Source organism: Bombina bombina, chromosome 9, assembly GCF_027579735.1.
Source record: "Bombina bombina isolate aBomBom1 chromosome 9, aBomBom1.pri, whole genome shotgun sequence".
Classification (NCBI taxonomy): domain Eukaryota; kingdom Metazoa; phylum Chordata; class Amphibia; order Anura; family Bombinatoridae; genus Bombina; species Bombina bombina.
Window position 1 is genome coordinate 579,857 of NC_069507.1, and position 17,756 is coordinate 597,612.

General features: G+C 40.2%; 2 protein-coding genes across 2 annotated transcripts in view; both read left to right on the top strand.

The window, feature by feature from the left end:
* LOC128639721 (oocyte zinc finger protein XlCOF7.1) overlaps positions 1 to 17,756 on the top strand; it is a gene marked incomplete in the record, with an annotated part of 926,940 nt that overhangs the window by 499,629 nt on the left and 409,555 nt on the right.
* LOC128639719 (oocyte zinc finger protein XlCOF7.1) overlaps positions 1 to 17,756 on the top strand; it is a 53,721-nt gene that overhangs the window by 25,905 nt on the left and 10,060 nt on the right. The window lies entirely within an intron of this gene.

Genomic DNA, 17,756 nt, shown 5'->3' on the forward strand with positions numbered 1-17,756 from the left:
TCTGACTATATAATGCAGATAAGTTTACCTCAGCTTATCTATGTGCTAATGTAATATTTGTAAGCATTAAACCTGAACTATAAGGGATAGACACTCCTGATATTACAATAATAATATAAATGTATCTCAACTTTAGTTCATGAGACTGAAACATTTCAAAAGAACAAACTATTCTCAATAAATCTTTAAATTGGGCTTATTAGGTATACTATGCTGACTCCCTGCGTAGGTTCTACATGACTTTAGTAAGCTGCAACTCTGCTAGTTAAAGTATGCAAGGTGTGCATCAGAGTCTAATACATAACCCTTAATCTACTGTTAGAAGAGAGACTCATATAGGGGTGAAATAAGAGTGTATAGCAATTATTTAACATATGAATTTGTGCATATATACAGAGCATCAATTCTGTCATTTAGAAAAACATGTGGGACACATATAATATGCATAGGACTCAAATGTATGAGAGCTGCACCTATCTTTCAACTCTGACTATACAATGCATATATATTTACTTCACCTTATCTATGTGCTAATGTAATATTGGTAAACTTTGAAGCCTGATCTATGAGGGATAGACATTCCTGGTATTACAACAATAAAATAAATGTATCTCAGCCTTAGTTTATGAGACTGAAACATATCAGAAGAACATACTATTCTCAATAAATCTTTAAATTTGGCTTATATCCCCAGTCCTGGGGTATATCACAGTGTAATGCACTTTGAAGCATCGTAATTAGACAGCAATTGCTAAAGTTAACCCTATAATAAGGGATGTCACATAATGTTCAGTCAGTCAGGGCTCATGTTCGACAAACAGGTAACCAGGTATCCAGTAATGTGATGGTCTTAATAACTGCTGGGCTAACCAATCCCACGTTTATAACAAATTGTGGAGATCTGTACACGCTTAGTAAATGGGACAAATTGAGCTAGATGGCTGTTCTTGAGAGCCGCTGCGTAGCTGGACACAGAGTCTAAAAGGGCAATGTGGAGGCATAAGCCTAAAGCTGAATCCCAGCACCTAGGTGATTTCGAGGTTGGTAGTACTGCAGGCTCTTTCGTTTGGGTTGCTCCCCGTGTCTCCCCTTCAGCAAGCAGGCCATTTAAAGTAAGATCGCAACGGGCCCCTGAGGAGCGAGTTGCATCTCTCTGCATGTACTCACAGTCTGTGGGTGAATCTGCAAAGCGACCGGGTAGAAGGCCTTCTGTGAGCACTGAACCCGTAGGCTGCGGCGTGTCATCCGACTCCTGCTCTCTTTGTGAAGTGGGCTTAGCGGCAATTTCACCTGGTGCATCTAATATCATGGCTCCGGTGCTGCTACCATAGGGAATTGTGACAGGGCCTGTGCCAGAGGAGGATGCCATAACGGTGTGTAAAGTGTCTACCAGATCCGCCCGGCATTCGTCCAGCCGATCCAATAGCGCTCTCAGGAGAGAGATCTCCAGCTCCATGGTTTGAGGTCTCACTTGTAGCTGACACTGGTTGCACAGTATAGGTGTCGCCACTGTTGTATAATTCAATGTAGGTGCCAGGAGTGATATACAGCACAGATTCAAGCCAAAATGGCGATTCGCGCCATATGAGTGCAATCTCAAAGTGATGGTAATGACCCCCTTAGTTGTCTACTGTGCTGCTGCATTAAGTCTTTTTAAAGTGATCATTGTTTTTAGGCTGTTTAGTGTAATTTTGAGCAGAATAGTACCCAATTAAATTATTTAGTAGAGGAGCTCCTGTAATGTACGTCTTCTCCCTTCCTCAGTTGGCTCCGCCCCCAGAGATTTCTAATTTTAAATTTAAGCTTGAGAACCTCCTTGTGTTGCTTGGGGAGGTATTAGCTGCTCTGAATGACTGTAACACAGTTGCAGTACCAGAGAAATTGTGTAGGCTGGATAAATACTATGCGGTACCGGTGTGTACTGATGTTTTTCCTATACCTAAAAGGCTTACAGAATTAGCAAGGAGTGGGATAGACCGGGTGTGCCTTTTTCCCCACCTCCTATATTTAGAAAAATGTTTCCAATAGACGCCACTACACGGGACTTATGGCAGACGGTCCCTAAGGTGGAGGGAGCAGTTTCTACTTTAGCAAAGCGTACTACTATCCCGGTTGAGGACAGTTGTGCTTTTTCAGATCCAATGGATAAAAAATTGGAGGGTTACCTTAAGAAAATGTTTATTCAACAAGGTTTTATTTTACAGCCCCTTGCATGCATTGCGCCTGTCACGGCCGCGGCGGCATTCTGGTTTGAGGCCCTGGAAGAGGCCATCCATACAGCTCCATTGACTTAAATTATTGACAAGCTTAGAACACTTAAGCTAGCTAACTCATTTGTTTCTGATGCCATTGTTCATTTGACTAAACTAACGGCTAAGAATTCCGGATTCGCCATCCAAGCGCGTAGGGCGCTATGGCTTAAATCCTGGTCAGCTGACGTGACTTCGAAGTCTTAATTACTCAACATTCCTTTCAAGGGGCAGACCTTATTCGGGCCTGGTTTGAAGGAAATTAGTGCTGACATTACTGGAGGTAAGGGTCACACCCTTCCTCAGGACAGGGACAAAGCAAAGGCCAAACAGTCTAATTTTCGTGCCTTTCGAAATTTCAAGGCAGGTACAGCATCAACTTCCTCCGCTTCAAAACAAGAGGGAACTTTTGCTCAATCTAAGCAGGCCTGGAAACCTAACCAGTCCTGGAACAAAGGCAAGCAGGCCAGAAAGCCTGCTGCTGCCTCTAAGACAGCATGAAGGAACGGCCCCCCTATCCGGCGACGGATCTAGTAGGGGGCAGACTTTCTCTCTTCGCCCAGGCATGGGCAAGGGATGTTCAGGATCCCTGGGCGTTGGAGATCATATCTCAGGGATATCTTCTGGACTTCAAAGCTTCCCCTCCACAAGGGAGATTTCATCTTTCAAGGCTATCTGCAAATCAGATAAAGAAAGTGGCATTCCTACGCTGTGTGCAAGACCTCCTAGTTATGGGAGTGATCCATCCAGTTCCGCGGACGGAACAAGGACAGGGTTTTTATTCGAATCTGTTTGTGGTTCCCAAAAAAGAGGGAACCTTCAGACCAATTTTGGATCTAAAGATCTTAAACAAATTCCTCAGAGTTCCATCTTTCAAAATGGAAACTATTCGGACCATCCTACCCATGATCCAAGAAGGTCAGTACATGACCACAGTGGACTTAAAGGATGCCTACCTTCACATACCGATTCACAAAGATCATCATCGGTTTCTAAGGTTTGCCTTTCTAGACAGGCATTACCAATTTGTAGCTCTTCCCTTCGGGTTGGCTACAGCCCCGAGAATCTTTACAAAGGTTCTGGGCTCACTTCTGGCGGTTCTAAGGCATAGCGGTGGCTCCGTATCTAGACGACATCCTGATACAGGCGTCAAGCTTTCAAGTTGCCAAGTCTCATACAGAGATAGTTCTGGCATTTCTGAGGTCGCACGGGTGGAAAGTGAACGAGGAAAAGAGTTCTCTATCCCCACTCACAAGAGTCTCCTTCTTAGGGACTCTTATAGATTCTGTAGAAATGAAAATTTACCTGACGGAGTCCAGGTTATCAAAACTTCTAAATGCTTGCCGTGTTCTTCACTCCATTCCCCGCCCTTCGGTAGCTCAGTGTATGGAGGTAATCGGCTTAATGGTAGCGGCAATGGACATAGTGCCATTTGCGCGCCTTCATCTCAGACCGCTGCAATTATGCATGCTGAGTCAGTGGAATGGGGATTACATAGATTTGTCCCCTCTGCTAAATCTGGATCAAGAGACCAGAGATTCTCTTCTCTGGTGGTTGTCTCGGGTACACCTGTCCAAAGTTATGACTTTTCGCAGGCCAGATTGGACAATTGTAACAACAGATGCCAGCCTTCTAGGTTGGGGTGCAGTCTGGAATTCCCTGAAGGCACAGGGATCGTGGACTCAGGAGGAGAAACTCCTTCCAATAAATATTCTGGAGTTAAAAGCGATATTCAATGCTCTTCTGGCTTGGCCTCAGTTAGCAACACTGAGGTTCATCAGATTTCAGTCGGACAACATCACGACTGTGGCTTACATCAACCATCAAGGGGGAACCAGGAGTTCCCTAGCGATGTTAGAAGTCTCAAAAATAATTCGCTGGGCAGAGTAACACTCTTGCCACCTGTCAGCAATCCATATCCCAGGCGTGGAGAACTAGGAGGTGGATTTTCTAAGTCGTCAGACTTTCCATCCGGGGGAGTGGGAACTCCATCCGGAGGTGTTTGCTCAGTTGATTCATCGTTGGGGCAAACCAGAGTTGGATCTCATGGCGTCTCGCCAGAACGCCACGCTTCCTTGTTACGGATCCAGGTCCAGGGACCCAGAAGCGACGCTGATAGATGCGCTAGCAGCGCCTTGGTTCTTCAACCTGGCTTATGTGTTTCCACCGTTTCCTCTGCTCCCTCGACTGATTGCCAAAATCAAACAGGAGAGAGCATTGGTGATTCTGATAGCACCTGCGTGGCCACGCAGGACTTGGTATGCAGACCTAGTGGACATGTCATCCTTTCCACCATGGACTCTGCCTCTAAGACAGGACCTTCTGATACAAGGTCCTTTCAATCATCCAAATCTAATTTCTCTGAGACTGACTGCATGGAGATTGAACGCTTGATTCTATCAAAGCGTGGCTTCTCCGAGTCAGTCATTGATTTAAAACAGGCAGATTGATTTAATACAGGCAGATTGATTTAATACAGGCACGAAAGCCTGTTACCAGGAAAATCTACCACAAGATATGGAGTAAATATCTTTATTGGTGTGAATCCAAGAATTACTCATGGAGTAAGGTTAGGATTCCTAGAATATTGTCTTTTCTCCAAGAGGGCTTGGACAAAGTATTATCAGCTAGTTCCTTAAAGGGACAGATTTCTGCTCTGGCAGAGGTTCCTGACGTCCAGGCATTTTGCCAGGCTTTGGTTAGAATTAAGCCTGTGTTTAAACCTGTTGCTCCCCCATGGAGCTTAAACTTGGTTCTTAAGGTTCTTCAAGGAGTTCCGTTTGAACCCCTTCATTCCATTGATATTAAACTTTTATCTTGGAAAGTTCTGTTTTTGATGGCTATTTCCTCGGCTCGGAGAGTCTCTGAGCTATCTGCCTTACAATGTGATTCTCCTTATCTGATTTTTCATGCAGATAAGGTAGTTCTGCGTACCAAACCTGGGTTTTTACCTAAGGTGGTTTCTAATAAGAATATCAATCAAGAGATTGTTGTTCCATCGTTGTGCCCTAATCCTTCTTCAAAGAAGGAACGTCTTTTACATAATCTGGACGTAGTCCGTGCCTTGAAGTTTTACTTACAAGCTACTAAGGATTTTCGTCAAACATCTTTCCTGTTTGTCCTTTACTCTGGACAGAGGAGAGGTCAAAAAGCTTCGGCAACCTCTCTTTCCTTTTGGCTTCGGAGCGTAATACGCCTAGCCTATGAGACTGCTGGACAGCAGCCCCCTGAAAGGATTACAGCTCATTCTACTAGAGCTGTGGCTTCCACCTGGGCCTTCAAAAATGAGGCCTCTGTTGAACAGATTTGCAAGGCTGCTACTTGGTCTTCGCTTCACACTTTTTCAAAGTTTTACAAATTTGATACTTTGCTTCTTCGGAGGCTGTGTTTGGGAGAAAGGTTCTTCAGGCAGTGGTTCCTTCCGCTTAATCCTGCCTTGTCCCTCCCATCATCCGTGTACTTTAGCTTTGGTATTGGTGTCCCACAAGTAATGGATAATCCGTGGACTGGATACACTTAACAAGAGAAAACATAATTTATGCTTACCTGATAAATTTATTTCTCTTGTAGTGTATCCAGTATACGGCCCGCCCTGTCCTTTTAAGGCAGGTCTAAATTTTAATTAAACTACAGTCACCACTGCACCCTATGGTTTCTCCTTTCTCTGTTTGTTTTCGGTCGAATGACTGGATATGACAGTTAGGGGAGGAGCTATATAGCAGCTCTGCTGTGGGTGATCCTCTTGCAACTTCCTGTTGGGAAGGAGAATATCCCACAAGTAATGGATGATCCGTGGACTGGATACACTACAAGAGAAATAAATTTATCAGGTGAGCATAAATTATGTTTTTATGAGTGGACTAGTAGTATGAATCAATAAAATATATATGTTTATCTGGCTTATTTTGTATATCAGTTCATTTGATATATTGTTAAATATTTCATTTCCTAGTCACCATCATATATAGATGAGCATTATAGTTATTTATTAATACATGTCTCAACAGTGTTTAAGACATGGGCTCCAAATATATGATGCATTTATATGTTAACTTATAGTATCTTATTTAGAAACCTCATCTTCACACCAGGTTCTTCCCTGTAATGTTTATTAGACTCCTGGAAAAACAAAGAAAATGTTATGTATGGTATATATTTTAAAATAAGGTAATACAGTTGGTTATTATTCCAAACATGGGGTCATCTATTCAATACAGCAGACACTCGTCCAATATGGTATATTGGGCCTAGGACAATTTTCTAGGTATATATATATATATATATATATATATATATATATATATATATATATATATTTGAACATTTGGAGTAGATTTGAAAATTATAACCATTCATTTCAAATTACTCTTTTTCCCTATGTATTTTCAACTTCCCATATGTTAGCTGTAACATGAGTCCAGACGCCTATGTGTATTGTAGCCTAGCAATAGATACTTATCTGTATATCATACATATGCTAATTACTACACTTCCTGAGCTTCAGCTAGCTTCAAAAAGTCATTACAGACAGTATGTCTGTTGTCTTCACATCGGGTCATTACCTATTCAGATCTTTGTAGGCAGGAAACTATATATGGGAGTTCAGACCTGAGGGTGCCATGTGATAAAATTATTTTGAATACAATGCGTCCTTGACAACAAGAAAGGGGGGTTGTGTTTTATTTAATAACACTCACAGATATCCTGACATAAATCCCCCTTCCAATTTTAAATATATGTAGGACACATGTATTTGAATTGGCTTAAAGTTAGTGGTACTTGGTGAGTGTACTGACAATATGCATTATAGACAATCATATAATGAAGAGAGTCTGTTATTTTTGAGCTCTCATGCTCGCTATCTAGGTATCTTTAAACTACAATACTTCTTTAGTGCATTTGGGGAAATTAACTTTCATTCTCCCTCTGTGACTTGTAGTTGGGATCTAGGATGGCACGCTCGCAACTGATTACTTTGGACCCATTTATCTATAAAAATATTATTTTTAGGGATCTTTATTTTATAGACCACAAGAGATATTTTGTCAGTAATGACAAAAGGACCCTTCCATGATGAAAGAAACTTCTTCTCCTTAACCTGATCTCTTCCAAAGTTATAAAGATAAACTTTGTCATTAATTTCATATTCCTTTTTGGAAGTTTTAAGATCATAATAGGTTTAAGTGGCAGTTGCGGTCTTTTCTATGTTCTTTTGAGCAAAAGCATATTGCAGATGCTCCCTTAAGTTCTCCACATATTGATGCGTATTGGCAGCATTTATCAAGTTCTGGTCTGATGCAGGGTACAGTAAATGTTGAGGTAGAACCATTCTTCTACCAGTCATCAATTCAAAAGGTGATATCTTAGTAGAACTACTTGGAGTTGCTCGTAATGCCATTAGGACTAGAGGTAATTTTACATCCCAGTCTTTACCTGTTTCACTCGCAAACTTTTTGAGGATTTTCACAATGTAACACTCTACACCACCACTTGAGGCAGCTCTATATGCAATATGGAGCTTTCTTTTGACCCCTAGTATTTTCCACATTTTGTTCATCACTTCACTAGTGAAGTGGGTTCCCCCGATCGGATTCGATTCTTTGGGGTAAACCAAATCTGAAAAACACGTGGTTGATGAGCAATGCTGCGCCTGTTTCAGCACTATTGTTAGGTGCACTGAAACGCGTAGATCTGAACATAAGGAGGCTTTTATTCTTCCCTGGTGAGTCTGTTTCCTATTAGACTCTTTTTTTGTAGCTGTTTTTGCATTTGTTTATTATTTCCTTTTACAGGTAATTATACTGAAAGCCACGGATCACCTAGTTCCACACCTAACATTGTCTTCAGCATCACTTGGGATTTTGTTCAAGGATTCTTTTGGTCGCTCTCAAGGATATTATTAGGATTTTATTTAGGACTATTTTTTCATCACCCTAATTGGCCCTTTTTTCCACTTGACTGACACTTATTTTTGTACACGTGTACTATCTATTTTTAATCACTTTTTTGATTGGGTATCTGCTCCAATAGGGAGTCAACTGTTTATTTTTATTTTTACTATACATTTATGCACACCTTATATACATTTATACTGTTTTAGTATTGTCTAACTTTTATTGTCTTAGTATTATTTAACTTTTACACTGCGCAATTGGTCATTGCTCTCTACACCTCTATAGTACGTGGTCATTAGCATAATCCTGTATACATTTGTTATTAATGTTTTACTTATTTGCTCAGTTATTGATCTGCTATTAACCTGTTTTAGATCATTTTCATTAAACACTTGGTTTTAGATTTTATTACAGTTTTATTATTTTTTACATATATTCCACTTTGCCTATTGACCACACAATTTAGTCTACTAGTAACCTTAAGCCGTTGGCGCTCCTATATTTTCATCTTTAGGTGCACTGATGCACTCTACCCATTTAGTAAACAGGCATGTCACTATTAACATCTATCTGTTACCTCTAGATGACCTAGTTACTGGACCAATAAAATCAATTTGTATATCTGATCATGGCATTTCCGTCCCGCTTTTCTGCAATGGCGCTCTATGCGTTGGTTCAGTGGGTTGGAACTGTGGACAGAATAAACAACCTTGACAGTATGTTTGAACATCTTTCAACATGTGCGCCCAAAAGGCGTAGTCACGCAATGTTTCATACAATCAATCATGGGCATGTTGAACATGAGACCTCAGAACTTTTTAGGAACCACCCATTGCTGGATACCAGTTTTGGAGGTTCTAATTAACAAACCATCCTATAACTTGAATTGTGATCTGGATTTCATTAAGATTCTAAGATCGTCCTTACCAATAGCGTCCTCTTTTGAGATGGGGTTGTTTTCAGGATCTTCTATGTGTTTATAGAAAATACCTTTAATGGGTCTTCTTTTTGACTAGTGATCAAGTACTCACTAGGAGAATCCTGAATCCATTGTACCAGGTTAGGCTCATTTTGTGGTTTACCCTGGTTTCTGGTAATGGCTTCTACCTAAATTATACCCATTAAGTGGTCAATATTAAGGAGTTCTCCAGTTATGGCTCCTTGTTTGGCTAATAAATCTGCAAGATCATCAGGACCTTGAATTCTGGAAAGACCCTTGATCTTTTTCAAGTGTATGGTTAAACCATTGGACACACTAGATTATCAATCTCGCAGAACAACTTGCCATGTTTGACTGGTTTGTTATTAGTTTTCTGCATGCCATTTCTTTTCCAAGTTGGCAGGTATTCAACAAAACTGTCACGCACATAATTTTAGTCAGTAATGATCACACATTCATGAATACCTTTTTCAATAGCCATCTCAATGGTTTTTAGAACAGCAGTGAGTTCTGCAACTTGACTGGATCTTGGTCCAATGTTAAAACCTACAGAAATATTTGGGAATCCATTTGCACAAGTTATACTAATGCCAGCGACTAATCTGTGCTCGTTATAAATAGTGGCATGGTAAGAACAACAATTAACATATACCCAAGGTAATGTTTGACACTGGTCCTCGTATATTTTATATGGGGAAAGCAATTGTTCCTCCAAAAAATCATCTTCTAATAACTCTTTCCCATGATCCTTAGCAGTAGAGTCATGGAGCTCGGCAAGCCCCTGTGTAACTGGATTCTTTTTATTTTGTTTGTAGCTAATTTCTATAGGCCAGCCTTGTAAGGAAAGAGTCCAAGCTGTTATGCGGCTATTGGACAGGTTCCCATCTCTTATTCTCTCACTTTGCAGATATAGCAAAGGCTGGTGGGCTGCTCTATAATAATTTTCTCACCCTGTATATAGCTGCGGAAATTTTGTAGAGCCCATACAGTAGATAAGAGGGCTTTTTCACAATCACTACATTTTATTTCTACTGGGGATAAAGTTTTATTTCTACTGGGGATAAAGTTTTGCTCGCATAAGAAATGACTTTGCTTAGATTATCATGCTTTTGGTATTAAACAGCACTCATGCTTATATCTGTGTAACCTGTCTCTAAGTAGAAAGGTTTACCCCCTTCAGGATACGCTAAGCAAGGTGCCTGAGTGAGTTTTCTCTTTAGCTCTCTGATGGCTGTCTCTTGAGCCTCACTCCAGTGCCATTTCACATCCTTCTGCATAATTAGCAATACATTTGCGAGAATAATTTGTCATACCCAGGAATGATCTCAATTCCTTTAAGTTAGTTGGGTTCTTAGAATTTATTATAGCTTCCACCTTTTTCTTCTGAGGATTTAACCCTTCAGAAGTAACTTCATGTTCCAAGAAGTTTACACGAGTGCGGCACCATTGAGCTTTCTGTAGGGATAATTTGACACCTGCCCTTTTAAGTTGGCTGAGGACGTCTTTAAGTTCTGTGATGTGTTTTTCAAAGTCTGTGCTTTTGATTAACACATCATCAACATAAGATAAGGTCCCCCTTTCCAGTGCATCAGGCATAGCCTTATGCATGAATACAGCAAATTTGTGTCCTTAGTTTATGTATCCAAATGGGAGCCTTTGGAATGCATACTGGATTTTTTGGAAGGAGAATGCAAGCTTATATTGGTCCTCCTCATGTACCTTTATGGTCCAATATCCCTAAGCACAATCAATGGCAGTGAATATTTTGGATCCCTGCATCTGCTCTAGGCACTGGTCAATATATGGCACAGGCCAGCCAGACATGTACACTTGTTTGTTTAGCTATCTTAAATCAGCACACAAATGCCATTGTCCATTGGGCTTAAGAACACCTAGAATAGGATTGTTATAAGAGCTATGCACCTTTCTGATAATACCTCTTACTTCCAAGTTCCTTATGATTTCTGCAAGAGAATCATATGAGGCTAAAGGAAGTCTGTATTGTTTAACAAAGACAGGTGGTGCATTGGGATCTGTTTGGATTCTTGTAATGTGCAGGTCTGTAGTTCCACTGTCCTGTTCTGTCTCAGGATATTTTCTGAGTGCCTCATTGTCTGGAACAGTTGCTTTAAATGAAGATTAGTAGAAGCCATATAGACTGAAAATATATCAGATTTATTTAAATAACAAAATACTTTGATTGAGCAAATACTTGCAGGGTATTTTAAATGTGTACTATTCAAATATGTTATTGTCCACATATGCTGGGAGTGGAAAGGAACAAACAAGGAAGCAGAGATGCAGATTCAAAAGGAAAGTATTTCTCCTGCTAATAACTGAAGTGCAGGATTTGCACAAAGCAGGACAACAAACTTGTAAACAGGTAGCAGATTCAAAGGTAAAGTCTTTCTCCTGGTAATAACTGAAGTGCAGGATTTGCACAAGGCAGGAAGCAAACTTGTAAACAGGTAGCAGGTTTAAAAGTAAAGTCTTTCTCCTGGTAATAACTGAAGTGCAGTATTTGCACAAGGCAGGAAACAAACTTGTAAACAGGTAGCAGGTTTAAAAGTAAAGTCTTTCTCCTGGTAATAACTGAAGTGCAGGATTTGCACAAAGCAGGAAACAAACTTGTAAACAGGTAACAGGTTTAAAGGTAAAGTCTTTCTCCTGGTAATAACTGAAGTGCAGGATTTGCACAAGGCAGGAAACAAACTTGTAAACAGGTAGCAGGTTTAAAGGTAAAGTCTTTGTCCTGGTAATAACTGAAGTGCAGGAATTGCACAAGGTAGGAAACAAACTTGTAAACAGGTAGCAGGTTTAAAGCTAAAGTCTTTCTCCTGGTAATAACTGAAGTGCAGGAATTGCACAAAGCAGGAAACAAACTTGTAAACAGGTAGTAGGTTTAAAGGTAAAGTCTTTCTCCTGGTAATAACTGAAGTGCAGGAATTGCACAAGGCAGGAAACAAACTTGTAAACAGGTAGCAGGTTTAAAGGTAAAGTCTTTCTCCTGGTAATAACTGAAGTGCAGGAATTGCACAAAACAGGAAACAAACTTGTAAACAGGTTTAAAGGTAAAGTCCTTGTCCTGGTAATAACTGAAGTGCAGGATTTGCACAAAGCAGGAAACAAACTTGTAAACAGGTAGCAGGTTTAAAGGTAAAGTCTTTGTCCTGGTAATAACTGAAGTGCAGGATTTGCACAAGGCAGGAAACAAACTTGTAAACAGGTAGCAGGTTTAAAGGTAAAGTCTTTGTCCTGGTAATAACTGAAGTGCAGGAATTGCACAAGGTAGGAAACAAACTTGTAAACATGTAGCAGGTTTAAAGGTAAAGTCTTTCTCCTGGTAATAACTGAAGTGCAGGAATTGCACAAAGCAGGAAACAAACTTGTAAACAGGTAGTAGGTTTAAAGGTAAAGTCTTTCTCCTGGTAATAAATGAAGTGCAGGAATTGCACAAGGCAGGAAACAAACTTGTAAACAGGTAGCAGGTTTAAAGGTAAAGTCTTTCTCCTGGTAATAACTGAAATGCAGGAATTGCACAAGGCAGGAAACAAACTTGTAAACAGGTAACAGGTTTAAAGGTAAAGTCTTTGTCCTGGTAATAACTGAAGTGCAGGAATTGCACAAAACAGGAAACAACCTTGTAAACAGGTAGCAGGTTTAAAGGTAAAGTCTTTGTCCTGGTAATAACTGAAGTGCAGGATTTGCACAAGGCAGGAAACAAACTTGTAAACAGGTAGCAGGTTTAAAGGTAAAGCCTTTGTCCTGGTAATAACTGAAGTGCAGGAATTGCACAAGGTAGGAAACAAACTTGTAAACAGGTAGCAGGTTTAAAGCTAAAGTCTTTCTCCTGGTAATAACTGAAGTGCAGGAATTGCACAAAGCAGGAAACAAACTTGTAAACAGGTAGTAGGTTTAAAGGTAAAGTCTTTCTCCTGGTAATAACTGAAGTGCAGGAATTGCACAAGGCAGGAAACAAACTTGTAAACAGGTAGCAGGTTTAAAGGTAAAGTCTTTCTCCTGGTAATAACTGAAGTGCAGGAATTGCACAAAACAGGAAACAAACTTGTAAACAGGTTTAAAGGTAAAGTCCTTGTCCTGGTAATAACTGAAGTGCAGGATTTGCACAAAGCAGGAAACAAACTTGTAAACAGGTAGCAGGTTTAAAGGTAAAGTCTTTGTCCTGGTAATAACTGAAGTGCAGGATTTGCACAAGGCAGGAAACAAACTTGTAAACAGGTAGCAGGTTTAAAGGTAAAGTCTTTGTCCTGGTAATAACTGAAGTGCAGGAATTGCACAAGGTAGGAAACAAACTTGTAAACATGTAGCAGGTTTAAAGGTAAAGTCTTTCTCCTGGTAATAACTGAAGTGCAGGAATTGCACAAAGCAGGAAACAAACTTGTAAACAGGTAGTAGGTTTAAAGGTAAAGTCTTTCTCCTGGTAATAAATGAAGTGCAGGAATTGCACAAGGCAGGAAACAAACTTGTAAACAGGTAGCAGGTTTAAAGGTAAAGTCTTTCTCCTGGTAATAACTGAAATGCAGGAATTGCACAAGGCAGGAAACAAACTTGTAAACAGGTAACAGGTTTAAAGGTAAAGTCTTTGTCCTGGTAATAACTGAAGTGCAGGAATTGCACAAAACAGGAAACAACCTTGTAAACAGGTAACAGGTTTAAAGGTAAAGTCTTTGTCCTGGTAATAACTGAAGTGCAGGAATTGCACAAAGCAAGAAACAAACTTGTAAACGGGTAACAGGTTTAAAGGTAAAGTCTTTGTCCTGGTAATAACTGAAGTGCAGGAATTGCACAAGGCAGGAAACAAACTTGTAAACAGGTAGCAGGTTTAAAGGTAAAGTATTTGTCCTTGTAATAACTGAAGTGCAGGAATCGCACAAAGCAGGAAACAAACTTGTAAACAGGTAGCAGGTTTAATGGTAAAGTCTTTGTCCTGGTAATAACTGAAGTGCAGGAATTGCACAAAACAGGAAACAAACTTGTAAACAGGTAACAGGTTTAAAGGTAAAGTCTTTCTCCTGGTAATAACTGAAGTGCAGGATTTGCACAAAGCAGGAAACAAACTTGTAAACAGGTAACAGGTTTAAAGGTAAAGTCTTTCTCCTGGTAATAACTGAAGTGCAGGATTTGCACAAGGCAGGAAACAAACTTGTAAACAGGTAGCAGGTTTAAAGGTAAAGTCTTTGTCCTGGTAATAACTGAAGTGCAGGAATTGCACAAGGTAGGAAACAAACTTGTAAACGGGTAGCAGGTTTAAAGGTAAAGTCTTTCTCCTGGTAATAACTGAAGTGCAGGAATTGCACAAAGCAGGAAACAAACTTGTAAACAGGTAGTAGGTTTAAAGGTAAAGTCTTTCTCCTGGTAATAACTGAAGTGCAGGAATTGCGCAAGGCAGGAAACAAACTTGTAAACAGGTAGCAGGTCTAAAGGTAAAGTCTTTCTCCTGGTAATAACTGAAATGCAGGAATTGCACAAGGCAGGAAACAAACTTGTAAACAGGTAGCAGGTTTAAAAGTAAAGTCTTTGTCCTGGTAATAACTGAAGTGCAGGAATTGCACAAAACAGGAAACAACCTTGTAAACAAGTAACAGGTTTAAAGGTAAAGTCTTTGTCCTGGTAATAACTGAAGTGCAGGAATTGCACAAAGCAAGAAACAAACTTGTAAACGGGTAACAGGTTTAAAGGTAAAGTCTTTGTCCTGGTAATAACTGAAGTGCAGGAATTGCACAAGGCAGGAAACAAACTTGTAAACAGGTAGCAGGTTTAAAGGTAAAGTCTTTGTCCTTGTAATAACTGAAGTGCAGGAATCGCACAAAGCAGGAAACAAACTTGTAAACAGGTAGCAGGTTTAATGGTAAAGTCTTTGTCCTGGTAATAACTGAAGTGCAGGATTTGCACAAAGCAGGAAACAAACTTGTAAACAGGTAGCAGGTTTAAAGGTAAAGTCTTTCTCCTGGTAATAACTGAAGTGCAGGATTTGCACAAGGCAGGAAACAAACTTGTAAACAGGTAGCAGGTTTAAAGGTAAAGTCTTTCTCCTGGTAATAACTGAAGTGCAGGATTTGCACAAGGCAGGAAACAAACTTGTAAATAGGTAGCAGACTTAAAGGTAAAGTCTTTGTCCTTGTAATAACTGAAGTGCAGGAATTGCACAAAGCAGGAAACAAACTTGTAAACAGGTAGCAGGTTTAAAAGTAAAGTCTTTCTCCTGGTAATAACTGAAGTGCAGGATTTGCACAAGGCAGGAAACAAACTTGTAAACAGGTAGCAGGTCTAAAGGTAAAGTCTTTCTCCTGGTAATAACTGAAGTGCAGGATTTGCACAAGGCAGGAAACAAACTTGTAAACAGGTAGCAGGTCTAAAGGTAAAGTCTTTCTCCTGGTAATAACTGAAGTGCAGGATTTGCACAAAGCAGGAAACAAACTTGTAAACAGGTAGCAGGTTTAAAGGTAAAGTCTTTCTCCTGGTAATAACTGAAGTGCAGGAATTGCACAAAACAGGAAACAAACTTGTAAACAGGTTTAAAGGTAAAGTTCTTGTCCTGGTAATAACTGAAGTGCAGGATTTGCACAAGGTAGGAAACAAACTTGTAAACAGGTAACATGTTTAAAGGTAAAGTCTTTGTCCTGGTAATAACTGAAGTGCAGGAATTGCACAAGGTAGGAAACAAACTTGTAAACAGGTAGCAGGTTTAAATGTAAAGTCTTTGTCCTTGTAATAACTGAAGTGCAGGAATTGCAAAAAGCTGGAAACAAACTTGTAAACAGGTAGCAGGTTTAATAGTAAAGTCTTTGTCCTGGTAATAACTGAAGTGCAGGATTTGCACAAAGCAGGAAACAAACTTGTAAACAGGTAGCAGGTTTAAAGGTAAAGTCTTTCTCCTGGTAATAACTGAAGTGCAGGAATTGTACAAAACAGGAAACAACCTTGTAAACAGGTAACAGGTTTAAAGGTAAAGTCTTTGTCCTGGTAATAACTGAAGTGCAGGAATTGCAAAAAGCAAGAAACAAACTTGTAAACAGGTAGCAGGTTTAAAGGTAAAGTCTTTCTCCTGGTAATAACTGAAGTGCAGGATTTGCGCAAGGCAGGAAACAAACTTGTAAACAGGTAGCAGGTTTAAAAGTAAAGTCTTTCTCCTGGTAATAACTGAAGTGCAGGATTTGCACAAAGCAGGAAACAAACTTGTAAACAGGTAGCAGGTTTAAAGGTAAAGTATTTCTCCTGGTAATAACTGAAGTGCAGGAATTGCACAAAACAGGAAACAAACTTGTATACAGGTTTAAAGGTAAAGTCCTTGTCCTGGTAATAACTGAAGTGCAGGATTTGCACAAGGTAGGAAACAAACTTGTAAACAGGTAACATGTTTAAAGGTAAAGTCTTTGTCCTGGTAATAACTGAAGTGCAGGATTTGCACAAAGCTGGAAACAAACTTGTAAACAGGTAGCAGGTTTAATAGTAAAGTCTTTGTCCTGGTAATAACTGAAGTGCAGGATTTGCACAAAGCAGGAAACAAACTTGTAAACAGGTAGCAGGTTTAAAAGTAAAGTCTTTCTCCTGGTAATAACTGAAGTGCAGGAATTGCACAAGGCATGAAACAAACTTGTAAACTGGTAACAGGTTTTAAGGTAAAGTCTTTCTCCTGGTAATACCTTGTAAACAGGTGCAAAGGTGAAGTCTTTCTCCAAATAAGTACAGAACAGAAGTACAGGAAACAGGTTCTGACTTTTGACAAAACAGATCCAATGTGAAGACAAAATGCAGACTAGGAGCCATCGTTAAATAGGGAGGTTTTGCACAGGGTTGGTTCTGAGTAATTCCAGAATTGAGAACACCTGTGTGTTGCACAGGTGTAATTACAAGTAAGGCAAATAGTTATTTATCAGATCTTTTAAGTTCCATGCTATTGCTAGAACTGGCTGTGGCTCAGCATGCAAACAAACAGGATGGTATGCACAGAGCCAAAGGTTCAAATCCCCACACAGCCCTTTCTAGCAGAATGCCTCCCAGGCCTTTTCTTTTTCTTTTTAGTCTGGAGGCTTGGTTCATGACATGAAGGGGTTAATCTGTGTGTAGAGCTCTGTTTCCTTAAGCTGTTTATTAAGAAGGAATCAGATGGCCGATATAGGCTTGTGGGACAAGTATATATATGCTAATTGTTGTGACAGACATTACACATTTTCTAGTGAGGGGGAGGTTTTGTTTTCTATCGTCTGGGAGTGCACATTTTATGAATCACTGTCTTCTCAGTCCGATGTGTCTCTCCTTCATGTATATTCCGCTCTTAGTTAGAGCGGTGAGGCAGTGTAGTCCGTCCGTTGAGAGGAGTAAGCTTAGCACTCCGGAGCAGATCGGAGCAGTGAGGTTTCTGCCCAGTGTGGGGATAACATGATGCCTCAGATCCCATTCTGGTAGGCCCCATAGCTGAACCAGTTGCGCAAACACCTCCGGATGGAGCTCCCACTCCCCCGGATGAAAAGCCTGACGACTTAGAAAATCTGCCTCCCAGTTCTCCACCCCTGGGATATAGATCGCTGATAGATGGCAAGAGTGAGTCTCTGCCCATCGGATTATCCTGGAAACTTCTATCATCGCCAAGGAACTCCTTGTTCCCCCCTTATGATTGATATAAGCTACAGTCGTGATGTTGTCCGACTGAAA